Source organism: Neltuma alba, unplaced genomic scaffold (assembly GCF_004799145.2).
Source record: "Neltuma alba isolate B1F8T4 unplaced genomic scaffold, ASM479914v2 tig00002988_pilon, whole genome shotgun sequence".
In the NCBI taxonomy this organism is placed as follows: Eukaryota; Viridiplantae; Streptophyta; class Magnoliopsida; order Fabales; family Fabaceae; genus Neltuma; species Neltuma alba.
The window spans coordinates 15,049-27,775 of NW_021633094.1; positions in this window are offsets into that span (position 1 = coordinate 15,049).

Genomic DNA, 12,727 nt, shown 5'->3' on the forward strand with positions numbered 1-12,727 from the left:
TTTCTTATTCAATATCCAAAAAAAAAATGAGATCTTTGTTTTTTCTTAAAACATTTGATTGAAAGAACTAAATAAATTATGTAAGATTTTTTAAGAAAATTCTTAGATAGAATATTATATATAATGATATAATTATAATAATTTAAAAAAAAACGCGAGTCAATTAGTTACTTGGGAGGCTAGCCCATGACAAGTTGTGGGTCTAGCGATGTAGGTTAAAAAGATTCGTTTATTGGCTAACCCGTCATTTTTTGCGAGTTGGGAGGTTAAACCGTGAGTCCAACCTATATTACAAGTTCTACTCACGTATATACTCTTGTCATTGCAAGAACTTCATTCATAACGAAATATTGAGATTTATTACTTGCTCTGATTATACAGTGATAAAATTAATCTTCTTATATTTTTCAGGTAAAAATATATTCTTGTCTTTTGGAAAAAAATTAATTTGAAAACATTGATTGAGTTATAAATAATAATTTTTTCCACTTTTATTTTGGCTGTGAATACTTCAAATGTTATTAAAATTATGAGGACTTTTTTTATTCTTTAAAAACTTCGATGTTCATTGATTTTCCCTGTCATCTTTCCTTCTCTTTCGTAGGCTTTTAGCTCATTGATTCGTCCGAACGGAGTTCTTATTGTTAATGGGGAGTCGTTTTGGGTTAATGGAGTTCTGTTTTCATTTTTTCCCCCCTTTGATTTCATCTTCATTTTCAAATAATATAGCTCCATTTGGCATTACATTTCAAATTACTTATAAATACGTTTTGTGTAAACCAAAACAAAATGTTTCTCATATATTTATTTCATATTTTATAAATAATAATTGAAAAACTATTTATAAGTCACTCTAAACAGCTCCATAAACTTGTGGTTGGGCAGTTAGGCTTGATAGGGGGAAAAGTAAAAAGAGAATATAGAGATTAATTTGGGAGTGTTTAGATGAAAACCAAATCATAATTTCAAAAGTGATTTTACGGTTTACAAGATAAATATATGGAGGAGTTTATTTCGATTTGTGAAAAAGTGCTTCTGAGAAGTATTTTTCAGGATATCCAAACACCCCTTGATTAAGGAATCCAACTTTGAAACGCGGGAATGTTGAACTAAGAGGGTACAAAATCAATTTTGACTCAAAAGAAGAAAGGTCGAAATCAATTTTGTGGGGGGAAAACCAGTTTTCATATAAATTTTCTCGATTTTAATTCAAATTGGACAAATGACTTGTTATTAAAAATTCTATAAATTTAGTTTTTAATTTAATAAGATCTATTTAAAAATTTGTATTTTGAGGAATATGAATGAAATAGCAAGAAGAGGTGAAAATCATTAACCGCCAAGGTAAAATGTCAAAGTGGGGAGTATTAAATTTTTGCAATAGAAAGCTGTCAATAGAGTCCCTTATTGAAATAGGCATTTTGTATGTAGAGTTGATGTTAATAATTTCAACTAGGAGACTCGAAAGTTTTGCGATAGAAAACAGCTAATAGGTCTATTTGGAATAGTTTATAAATAATTTTTAACTGTAATTTACGGAACACGAGGTTAGTACGTGAATGAAGTTTTGTCTCGATTTATATGAAACGTGTTTGGTGATTTTAATCGTGATGGTAAATAGGGCCAATGTTTTATATGTTATGGCTAGTAGCTTTTTTATTGTGAACGCCGAATAACGGAAATAGTTGTTATTATTCGCTTCAACTATTGAAATGTTAAATATTTGTGATAGTTTCTAATGTCTCGTCTACTATTGTTAAAAAATTGTGTTGCAGAGAATACCTAAAGAGTTGTTATTCTTCAACCGAATGTTAAGTTTTGTGACAAAAAGTTGTTAATGTCTTACTCATCCGGTCCTTAATATAAGACCCATCTAACTAATTTGATTAGATTAAGGAAGTTAGGTAAATTAGTTAATTATAAAAAAAATGACACATTTTTCCTAAAACACCATAATCATATTTCTTAATACCCTTCTCCCTCTTCTACTTGATTATAATTGAGGGAGTATCCATAGGGGTAATTTAGAGAAAATTGATAAATATGAAAAATGGGTCTTATATTTAGGACCAAAACCAACTTAAAAATTGGGTCCTATATTAAGGATCGGAGGAGTATTATTGATAATCTTTATGCTGTGTTGAACATTAAAAGAGTTGTCGCTCACTTTAATCATGAGAAGAAGAAGTTGATTTCTTACAATGCATTCGGTAGGTAGCTCGAAGTATTTTTTTAATGTATCTTGTATTCTGAAATACATTTAACACATTAAAATACTTCTTAGGTGCGTTCAGTATTTTAATGTGTTGAATACACATAAAAAAATTAGAGTGTTAGATCCACCAAAAAATATTTTAAGATATTGAACGCACTTAAAAAATATTTTATGGTGTTAAATACACTACAAAATACTTTAAAGTGTTAGATGTATCAGAAAAAATATTTCAGAATATTGCTCATATGCTCTTATTAATAGTCTCTGTGCTGCAATTAATGTGGAAAGAGTCACTTTTATTGTTGGTAGCCTTTGTTGATTTCTTATATGCTAATATGTCATTCAATTATTTCGGAACTTTCTTAATCATATATGCTCTTTTAGTTTTTAATATAAAATCTGCTTAATTAATTTAAATAAATTAAAAATGTCAGTTAAATTAGTTAATATAATATTTTTTAGATTATCGTAATCTTTTTTTTTTAATTCTCTCTTTTCCTCTCCTATTTGATTATTGTTGAAAGAATACTGATAGAGTTAATTTGAAAAAAATAATAAACATATAAAATATGTCTTAGATATAGAACCAATATCGATAAATTTTAATGGCTAAATATCTATATCTGTTTTCAGAATCAAAACTCGGTAGGAAATAAATTGGGATTTTCAAAAATAGAAACGGGGAATGATGAAATTTTATGCTCCAGGCTGTTTTCGGAAAGACGCAGTGCAAGCTGAATCGTGCCGACAGGCGCTAAGTCGATGCTGGGGCCCCGACCTGTAGGGAAGTTGCTTCGTCGCGTTTCACGATGACTCGTGAATTCCAATCACGTTATAAATCATGGGGTATTACCCATCTCGGGGTAATTCTGTCATTTCAGTGACCCCCTTCTAAATAGTTTAATCTTACTCCTTGATCATTAGCAACCCAAGATCCTGATTGATCTTTTTTCCCCAGTTTTTTCTTGGTAATCAAGTACTACTTCCGGTGATTACTATAAAAGTTTGTTTGATTTTTTTTATCTTAAATATAATATCTTAATTTATTTTACGTCTCATATTTATTTTGTTAAAAATAATCATTATAATAATGATAATTCTAGCGAATACACTCGATTAGCAGAAATATTTTAGAAAAGATAAGACCTATTTATTAAAAATAACTAACTTAACTAGTTTTCTTAATCTACTCAAATTAGTCAACTAACTCTTATATTAAAGACGATGAATACTACTTATTAGATTGATAAAAGCTATATCATCCATAGTAAATTGAAGATTAAATTTTAATTTAGCTGAAAATTATATATAATAAAATTTTTCAAATTTAATTACATAGAAAAATAATATATGAAAAATAATACTACTTCTGGTCATAAAAAAAGAGCTTGTTCGACTTCAATTTGATCCTAAATACAAGACACTAACCCACTTTGTCTTTCATATTTATTTTTTTAAGTAGTCATTGTAATAGTTGTGCAAGTTAAAGTTCTATCAAATGATAATCCTAACTAATATATATATGATTAGTAAGAGTATTTTAGGAAAAACAACAGTTGTTTATTACAAATGACTAACTTATATAATTTTCTTAATCTCTTTAAATTAGTCAATTATATCTTATATTAAGTACTGATTTAGTATTAAATAATTAAATACCATGGATATTATTAAATTGGACTTATGCCAACCAATTAATCTGTGACTGATGGATTTCCACATCTAATCTTTTATCATTGATATAACCACTTTTAAATGGCACGCCGACAACAGGTCAGTCTACAATAATCCTCCGATCCTTAATATAAGACCCATTTAACTAATTTGATTAGATTAAGGAAATTAGGTAAGTTAGTTAATTATAAAAAATGTGACACATCTTTCCTAAAACACCATAATCATATTTCTTAATACCTCCTTTCCTTCTTTTACTTGATTATAGTTGAGGGACTATCTATAGGGGTAATTTAGATAAAATTAATAAATATGATAAATGGGTCTTATATTTAGGACCAAAACCAACTCAACAATTGGGTCCTATATTAAGGACCGGAGGAGTATAATATTAAGAAATCAGACCACTTGTAAAAGTATATGAGAATCCCTAAATGCTGCATTCAGTTTTTAATGATGATGGGTTATTAGTGCGGAATGAAAGTAAATATGATGCATGTTGTCTAATAAGATGTTTGGATGAAAATTAAAATCATAATTTTAAAAGTAATTTGATGATATGCAAAGTAAATATATGAAAAAGTTTGTCTCGATTTACAAAAATATATTTTTTAAAAACCTGGTTTATACACATAGTTTGATAGAACTCTGATTTGTTAAAAAAATAATAAAAATAAATTAAAAAATTGTTAATAAAATTTGATCTCATTTTAGCTCCCGTTTAGAATCACGTTTGAAATCACTTATAAATACATTTTATGTAAGTCAAGACAAAATTCTTCTCACATACTTAATTTATATTTTGTAAATCACGATTAAGAAACTACATATAAGTTATTCTAAACAAACTATTAGTTCTGAGACATAAAATTCGAAAATAGTGATTTTAGTATGAAAAATACTGTTTCATAGCCAAAATTTTTAAGCAAATCAAATTGAAATGAAGTCACATTTCAAATGAAAATAATGTCAAATTGGAAGGACTAAAAATATTAAGTGAAAGGGGGCAAAAAAACAAGGAAGGATGGATTCCTCTTAAATCAAACGAGAAGAGTACGGTTTACAGTCACTTTCGAGGTCTTTTCATGCGTGTTCATGTTCAGACCACAATCTAATGTGAAAACATTTTCGCACTTCGTTTTTTAAATCACACACGCACACAAAATATTTTGTTTTTATTTGAGCGCAGTGTGTGTTTATATATCACGTATATTTAACTAAAAATGTGACTTAAAAGCTCTGGGTCTTTATTCTGAGCTTATGCTTCTTAGTTGTTATTCTTCCCATCCTAAATATAATATTTTTATACTAATATGTATAAAGATTTTATATTTAGAACCTGAAGAGTATTATCGTTTATATATTTTATTAGATATATATCAAAATTTAAGAGGAAAATTAGCGATGATCAGAACCACATGCACAATATTTAAAGATAAATTAAATTTCTTGTAACTGGGGGTCGTGAATGTTACTGAGGGATTGGAAATCTATGAGATTCTCAAACGATGTCCAGTTTTAGCGAATAAGAGGTGAAAAAATAAGTTTCTGAATAAAAATAAATAATACTCCTCCAATTCTTAATATATGATCTAATTATTGAGTTAATTTTGGTCTTAAATATAAGACTCATTTATCATGTTTATCAATTTTCTCTAAATTACTCCTATGAATACTCCCTCAATCATAATTAAATAAAAGACAGAAAGGGAGTATTAAAAAAATGATTATAATATTTTAAAAAAAACATTTCACATTTCTTATAATTAATTAATTTGTCTAACTCTCTTAATTTAATCAAATTAGTTAATATTCCTCTGAATATTTGATTCTTCGTCTTTGCGTTTAAGCCAGTAAAATATTACTTCAGTCTTTAATACAAAAGTTGCTTTACTAATTTACTAGGTGGTGGGGCCCCCTCCTGTAAGCAAGTCGCCTCGTCGCGTTTCACGAGGACTCGTGAATTCCAATCACGTTATAAATCATGTAGTATTCCCCATCTTGGGGTTAATTCTGTCATTTCAGTGAGCCCCTGCTAAGTGTTCTAGTCTTTCTCCTTTATCATTAGCGATCTAAAATCCTGATTGATCCTCTTTTCCCGGATTTTTCTTGGTAATCAAGTACTATTTCCCATTTTTAATATAACTGTTTGTTTAACTTTTATTTTGCTTGTTTAACTTTTATTTTGCTTTTAAATATAAAACCTAAATTTATTTTATCTCTCATATTTATTTATTTATGCTAAGATAGTTATTATAATAATAATAGTTTTAGGGAATATATTTAATTAGTAAAGATATTTTAGGAAATATAACACATATTTATTACAAATAACTAATTTAATTAGTTTTCTTAATCTACTCAAATTAGTCAACTAACTCTTATATTAAGAATCAGAAGTAGTACTTATTAGATTCACAAAACATGCATCATCAATAGTAAATTAAAAGATTAAATTTTAATTTAGCTGAAATTATATATAATAAAACTTATCAAATTTAATTACATAGAAAAATAAAGTATAAAAAATAATATTATCTCTCGTCCTTAATATAAAACATTATTTGACTTTGAATTTGATTCTAAATACAAGACACCAATCCATCTTGTTTTTTATATTTATTCATTTTTTTAAAAATAGTCATCGTAATAATTGTACAAGTTAAAAGTTCCATCAAATGATAATTCTAACTAACATACGTTATTAGTAAGGGTATTTTCGAAAAGATAACACTTATTTATTACAGATAACTAATTTAACTAACTTCTTTAATCTCTTTAAATTAATTAATTAAGTTTTATATTAAGTAACGGAAATAGTATCAAATAAATACCATGGATGTTATTAAATTGGACTTATGCCAACCAATTAATTTGTGACTCAGAGATTTCCATATCTAATCTTTTATCATTGCTGTAACTACTTTTAAAGGGCACGCCAAAAACAGGCGGGTTTATAGTACTAAGACAATGGTATTGGTCAATGGCATATTATTGAGAAATCAGACCACTTGCAAGGGTATATAAGAATCCCTAAATGCTGCATTCATTTTTTTAATGGTGATGGGTTACTAGTGCGGACTGAAACTAAATCTAATATGTGTTGTGCAAGAAGATGTTTAGATGAAAACTAAATTATGATTTTAAAAGTAGTCTTACAGTATACAAAGTAATATATGGAAAAGTTTATCTCAATTTGTGAAAAAATGCTTTTTAAAAACCTAATTTATACACGTAATTTGATAGAGTTTTGATTTGTTAAAAAAAATCAATAAAAACAAATTAAAAAATTGTTAATAAAAGTTGATCTCATTTTAGCTCCTGTTTAGAATCACATTTAAAATCACTTATAGGCACGTTTTATATAAGTCGAGACAATGTTTGTCTCACATACTTAGCTCATATTCTGTAACTTATGATTAAAAAACAACATATAAATCATTCTAGATGGGCCATTAATTCTAAGACATAAAAATTTGAAACTAATGATTTTTGTACTAAAAATACTGTTTCGTGGCCAAAATCTTTAAGCAAATCAAATTAAAAGGAAGTCACATTTCAAATAAAAAATAATGTCAAATTGGAAGGACTAAAAATATCAAGTCAGGAAAAAAAAAAGGAAGAATGGATTCCTCTTAAAATCAAACGAGAAGAGTAGGGTTGAAATGCAGACCATGCAACCTATAGTTACTTTCGAGGTCTTTTCATATGGATTCATGTTCAGACCACAATCTAATGTGAAAACGTTTTCGCACTTCTTTTTTTAAACCCCACACACACGCACACAAAATGTTTTGTTTTTATTTGAGGGCAGTGTGTGTGTTTATATATCACGTCTATTTAACTAAAAATGTGACTTAAAAGCTCTGGGTCTTTTTCTGAGCTGATGCTTCTTAGTTGTTATGATCGTTTATATATTTTACTAGATATATATTAAAATTTGAGAGGAAAATTAGCGATGATCAGAACCACATGCACAATATTTAAAGATAAATTAAATTTCTTACAACTGGGGATCGTGAATGTTACTGAAAGATTGGAAATCTATAAGATTCTTAAACGATGTCCAGTTTTAGCGAATAAGAGGTGAAAAAAATAAGTTTCTGAATAAAAATAAATAATATATTAGCAAGTCAAATTCAGCAAGTATTCATTGATAAACGGTATTTTTGATTAAAAGAGGGTATACAAGTAGAGTATAATTAGCTAATTACTTGTAATTGAAAAAAAAAAAAGCTAATTACTCCTCTTAGTATTTGATTCTTCTTTTGCGTTTAAGCCAATAAAATATTACTTCGGTCTTTAATAAAAAAGTTACTTTACTAATTTACTAATTTGAGTATATTAAGAAAATTAGCTGATTTAGTTAATAGTTATAAGTATGATGAGTTGATTTTCCTGAAATATCATTTTAATCATGACTATCATTGAATGAAAACTCCATGACATGTGTAATTAATGGGATACTTTAAAGAGTAAACTACAAATTTGGAGGGACAAAATGAATTTATGTTTTTTGTTTATGATCAAATTAAATATCCAACTAATTTTTATATTAAAAAACTATTGTCATACTTAGTAGATATGATAGCTAAGGGTAAAAATAGACCAGACAACATGTGACTTGGCGTGACCTTTTTTAAAATAGAAAAAAACTCAGGTCTTTTTAATGGCTCGTTTAGCCTAAGAGGCCAAGCTAGGGCTTCTTGGAAAGCCTGTTAAATCTGTCAGGCCTGATCTGACTTGTTTTTTTAATCTTATTTTTAATTTTTATTTTATACTTATATCTAGTTTTATTTTAAATTTTAATATATAATTATAACCTTTTTTTTCAATAATATTAACTATAATTAAGATTTAAAATATTACTCATGACATTAAAATTCAAATAAAAGATAATAATTAAAAATAATTATTATGCAGCATGTATACTTTATATTTTTTTTATTAGTTTTTTTTTACTATGTATTTTGAAAATTTTAAAATTACAAATTTTTTTAACAGGCTCAGGCCAAGCTACGCCTTTATATAGGCTAGGCTATGCCTTTATACAGGCTAGGCTCAGATTGAGAAAAAAAAGCCTGTTACAAACGACAAGCCAAACTCAGGCTAGTGCCTTACTCAACAGGCCTGGCTTGTTTACATTCCTATTTTGGCTAGAAAAAGAACGTATGATCAGTAAGTCAAGAAATAATCTGTTAACAAGAAGTTTTATATCATCATGCGAGTATGTGGCGTGTAGGCATTAACAACAAATATCTAATGTATTATTACTGATTAATAATATTAATATATTTATGATATAATAACAATAGAAAGAATATCATAATTAAGTGCAGAGTGTACGTACTTTAGCCTATTTAATACTCCTTCCGTTCCTTATTATAAGAGACAAATAACTGAAGCACGTTGATCAAAAAAATAGTTAAAATTAGTTAAGAACAATTAATGTGTAAAAAGTATAATTTTTTTTCCAAAAATGCCCTCATTAATAAGGAGAGAGAGCATGAGAGAGAACAATTAAATTATTAAAAGAAAGAGAAGTGGGAGGAAGAGAGAGTGTAAGTTGGAGACAATAAATATGGGTAAAATAGGAAATCAACACAAAAAAGTAGAGACAACTTTTAAGTGTCTCTTATATATAGGAACATGCCATAAACATCAAATGTCTCTTATAATAAAGAACGGAAGGAGTAGTACTTTATGCGTGCAGAACAACAATCAATAAAAAAGAAAAGCATAAATAGAATAATATGGGATGCGTATGTTTGCCGGAGTACGTAAAATGAAACTAAAGGTGGAGCCAGTTGTGCAGAATTAATGAGGAAACAAGCCACGCAAGAAACGTGTGAAAAATGAAAATTTGTGACAGGCATCAATCCAAGGAGAAAGTTCTCCTTCATTCCCGCTCTTCCTATTTTTTAATTACTCTTCTGATTCTTAATATAAGATCTAATTATTAAGTTAGTTTTGATTCTAAATATACGACTTATTTTTCATATTTATCAATTTTTTTTAAATTATCCATATGGATACTCTCTCAACTATAATCAAGTAGAAGAGGAAGATGGGGTATTAAGAAAGATGAATATGGTATTTTAAGAAAAACGTGTCACATTTTTTATAATTAAATAACTTACTTAAATTTTTTAATCTAATCAAATTAGTTAAATAAATCTTATATTAAAGACATGAGGAGTATAATTGTTTTCTTACAGTTTTATGAAAAATAATAAAATAGGAACGGAGCGAGGACTCTGTAGGTTGTCGTTTTGTGCCCGGGCTTGGCCTTTTTTGGGTGACACCAGATGAGAGTAGGTGATCCGTGATCCATCCAAGTAATGCTGGGCCTGTACTCATGTCGTTTTCTTTTTCCTTTTTCTTTTTTGGGATATTCATGTTTAAAAAAAAGATATATAGCTCCTAAAAGATTAGTTTAATGATAATTAAATTTTAATAAGATTTTTCTATAAAAAAAATTTGTGAATATCTATTTAAATAATTGCGAATTTATCAGTTTCAATGGCAGATAAGATAGTAAATCAATTTTTTTAGACGTTACTGACATTCTTTCTTTAAATTACACCGACGAGTTCACATAAAAAAGGTTGAAAGTCACACCTTCTTCTTTTTCGTTTTTCGAAAAACAATCAGCTGACATTTGAAATTCATATTGGATTCCAATTAGATTTAATCAAGAAAGGAAGGATTATATAAAGGTGAGAAGCTCTCTATACAACTCTTTTAACGTAACGTTTCTGGACACTCAAAACTGAAAAAACATTGGCCAAACAAACACGACAACTCCTTGTGTTTCTTTTTTCCCCTTTTGGCCAAAAAGAAATTCGGCAATTCCCTATATGTTGAGCCACACATTTCTTAAAAAGTCATGTGATATTTTGAAAGAGAAATAACATTTGCATTTGAATTTCATAATACTCCTCCGATCCTTAATATAAGACCTATTTAACTAATTTGATTAAATTAAAAAAATTAGGTAAATTAGTTAATTATAAAAAATTTGACATGTTTTTTCTAAAATACCATAATCATCTTCCTTAATATTCTCCCTCCCTCTTTTACTTGATTATGGTTGAGGAAGTATCCACAGAGGTAATTTAGGAAAAAATGATAAATATAATAAATAGATATTATATTTAGGACCAAAATCAATTTAACAATTAGATCTTATATTAAAGACCGGAAGAGTAAGTTTTAGTTATAATAAAAAAAGAAAAATGATTCATAATTATTCTCTGTTTTTTATTTTTTTCATGGCCTACTCACAATTTTTTTTTAAACGAGTATAAATAAAAAAAATCAAGATTCCAGAAGCAGGTGAATATCTAGACGCACAGATGAATTCAGATGGTGGACGCCAGAGATGGTAAGTAAGGCTGCGAAGTTCGAAGGTGGGCAGCGTCCACTACTGAAGTAGCATTCCAAACCTAGCCGACTCGCTAGTGTGAGAATATGATGGGGGCCCTGGTCAACTAAGGGGGTATTTTGATAGAAACCAAACCATGGTTTCAGAAGTGTTTTTACGGATTACGAAAAAAATATGTGGAGGAGATTACCTCGTTTTGCGGAAAAATACTTCTGAAACCATGGTTTTGGATTTCCCAAACACCCCCTAAGATTTGTGCCACCTTAACTGCACAGGCAGCATTCCTTATGTCACAAGTCAAGCGGCTCCAAATGCCACTCTCTTTCTTATTATTTGTCAATAAGAGGAATTTCGACCCTTATATCCTTTTCAATGTTTTATTTTTAATTTTGCTCCTAATGTAGTAAAGGTGAAGAAAGGGAGAATGAGTAAGAGGAAATATATTAACATTTAATGCTTTCATTAATAAATATAAAAGTAAAAGATTTCATCTATTTAATCTTTTCCTTGATATGTGAGCAATTCCCACAAATGATAATTGACAAATAATAAAGACTAGAGTGATAGAGTAATATGAGTACTAAATTTGCTATAAAATTTAAGAAATGTTCAATGTTCCTTTTATTAGCCGAACTAAATTTTAACATTGTACTTTTAAGTTCCGTTGGTTACAAAGCATTGAAAATGATGGATTGAGATTAAAATTGTAATTAAAAAAATCATTGAAATAGTATTTAGTATAAGTAAATGCTTATTATATGGGATTAGCCAAGCCTATAGAGGTGGAATTGGGGAATACCACCTCCTCCCATGGTATTCTCCAATCCCACATATATGGGTTTGGTTAATCCCATATAACAAGCGATCTTTTATACTAAACATTCTTTTAATAGATTTTCTCAGTTACAATCCCAATCTCAGTCCCTCATTTTCAATGCTTCCTATCAAACGTAACCTTAGTTTCAATTCTCTCATTATTCACATTAAATATGAACATATTTGAAAAATTTATTTAATGCTTATTGAAACTATCACTTATTGAAACTATCAAAGAGGCTTATAAAAAGGGAAAACTATTTCTTATGGAAGGATTCCTGTAATAAGAATAAAAGGGAATACACATGCCATCAAGTCTCAAAAAATTTATATTTACAAGTTAAATTTAATAATTTGTATGTACATGTCAAACTCATAAATTTACAAGTTGAGTTGCATTGTTTATAAAACAAATTTGTAAAACTTGTGAAAAATTAAATTTCTCACCACTTCTATTTACTTAATTTTTTTATTTTATACAATTAAATACATTTACGCATACAAATATGTTAACGCAAAGTTTAAGTTTGAGATCTCATCCAAGTATGGGGTAATATTGCGACTTGACAACTTAGCATTGACATTTTAAATTTTTTCCCCTTTATCTAATACTACTGTGTAATTTTTCTAACTCT